Here is a 2,568-nt window from a genome sequence, read left to right as displayed (position 1 = left end):
GCTGCAGTCCAAGTTCTTGTTGTTTCTGCTTTTTTATTTTTTTTATTTTTGTATCAATTCACAGCTTTGTCTCTGAGCATATGTGCATGTCAACGAGACAGAAAGAGAATAAGAGATGTTTAGGTGGAGAGCAGTGTATCAACGGTGCTCTTTTGATTATCTGTTATCTATCACCAGCTATGTGCTCTATGTTCTGAGCCTAGTTGTGTCAACGTGACAGTCTCCTAGTGAAGGACTGTGCAAGAAAAGCAGCAGCCGCACCCCCGTCAGACATCAAAGCTGTCCCCAAACACTGCACTTGTCAGCCTCCCTCTTCTGCTCTGTACGCTGCTAAACACGAGTGCAAAAACCCAAATGCCCTGCGGCCAGGTTTTTACACCCGCTGCCTCTGTTCTGATCACACTTGTCTTCAAAGGCTACGGCAGTCTTGCTGCTCAGTAGAATTTGTGAAAAGCATGATGCAGTAAAACTAATGTTGAAAGAGTTGAGTGGGTGCGAGAAAATGAGGGGAGAGGAGTGAAAGACAGTGGTGGTGTGTGTGTGTGTGAATAGATATATCCCCGAGGAGACTAACAGCAGAGGGAAGTTCATTTGGGCTGGAGCCCCTCGCAATCCCTCCTCTCTCTCTCTCTCTCCCCCTACTCGCCATGCATATAAAATGCATGACACGCTCTGAAGAGGAATTTTAAATCAGGCCCTAGACTTTCAAAAGAGAGTCCAGTGTGGGTGTGGATGGATGGTGAATGTGTGTATGTGTATAGAAAGGAAGAAAGATGGGCAGTGAGAGGAGGAGGGTGAAGCCCTCCTGCCTCTTCTGCTTTAGGGCTACAAGGTGTAGAGGAGTCTTTCCCAGTGCTGGATATCACAGGGGAGATTGGGAGATCAAAGCAGATTGTCTGGAGTAAGTCTGGTCCAGTTTTACCCCTCATTTGGAAGTCCATCAGATCCACTCACAGTAGGCTACCTTCGCCTCATTTAGAAGCAACCTTAACTGCATTAAAAACTTCCTGCTGAAATTTGGCAATTTCCTTAAAAGAGATCAAAAAAGGCACTGCAACAGAAATCACTCATCTCATATTGGAATGTAAATATTCAATGAGAAAGAGGTTATTACTTATTACAGCATGATGTGATGACCTGTAGAAAGTGATATTTTTGAACTGTGTGCTACAGTGTCACCTTGTGGTCGTTACTAACATGTTCTTCACAAATGCTCCAGCAGGGTCTGAGAAGCTTTGTGAAGTGCCAAGATTCTGCGAATTTCTCCTCCGACCGCAGCTGATTTCACTGAGCAGATCACATTCAATTATAGAGGATGAAGCATCAGCTGCTGTAATGATCAGCTGAAATAAAAACCAGCCTTTTCCCGGCACTCTCTGGCACACGGTTGCCTATTCTTGCTCTAAAATACCCTCAGGGCGACATGCCATGAAGAGAAAAGGCTCAAGGGCTGAAAGCTCTACAGCTAACAACTTTGGTGGTGGCTGCTCAGCCGTCTGTGGCTGGCAAAACAGTGGTTCCATTTTTAAAAAATGTGTGAGACATCTAAATGTCACATAATATGTTTAGAAAGCTGGAAAACAGACAAATGTGATGCAAGTACAGCCAACTAAAAATCGTGTCAGTTAGAACCACATATATTCATTTTCAAATGTTTTGTGGAGCTGCTTTTCCAGTGTTTTGGCTGGTAGTATGATATAAAATCATCATGATAAAAAAATGCAAAATGATGAAACTATGGTTATGATAAGTGTAGCATGAAACCATTTGTGCTTAAGTGGTTTGGTCACTGTTTGTTTGTGAGGATCAAAGCCAAAGATGGATGTCTAAGTGTAGTCAGAGCACACATTTGACTAATTACATTAATTTAGGTTATTTAAACTTAACACATCCATCTACATACAAATATGTGTTAAGTAGTAAAATGCAGGGGATATCAATCTTTTAACCAGGGGATAAAAGATTGTGGAGTAGGTCAGCTAATTTGACAAAAAATATTACTTATGACATATTTTTAGAATGAGGAAAATAAACAAATTATTCCAAGCTAATCCTTGGTGTATTTATTACCACAATATCTAGAAACCTTCCAGCCCCATTCAGTTTCCCAGCAACTAGAGTAAGATGTAACACAGACATCATGTGTTGTGATTGAGAGTGCATGAAAACTAGTTAAAAAATGAGGAGACAAAGTCAAAATAAAACTGGGTAAAAGTAATCAATGAATGGTTGAAGCTTCAAATTTCTGCCAACCCAAGTTTTAGTAGTATCAACACAAAGTTGATGGAATCTACTGAAAAAAGAAGGCCAAGTCAAAACATCGACAACTCCAGGATCATTACGTCTTGAAAGAAATTCAAATTCCTGTTAAGCCATTATGTTTTACTACCGAACATGAAAAGCCATGAAAGCATCCTGTGTATCAAAGGAGTATGATGAATGGGTGAATTTAGCCACACACTAACAAATAATGATTTATGAGTTCAAATGAAATCATTCTGAAATAATATATTGCATGAGTATATGGTGCATACACAGTGAAAAAAAAACAAACTTTAAGAAAGTGAC

This window comes from Thunnus thynnus, chromosome 12, assembly GCF_963924715.1.
Source record: "Thunnus thynnus chromosome 12, fThuThy2.1, whole genome shotgun sequence".
Classification (NCBI taxonomy): domain Eukaryota; kingdom Metazoa; phylum Chordata; class Actinopteri; order Scombriformes; family Scombridae; genus Thunnus; species Thunnus thynnus.
The sequence above is the reverse complement of the archived record's forward strand: the minus strand, read 5'-3'. Positions refer to the sequence as shown.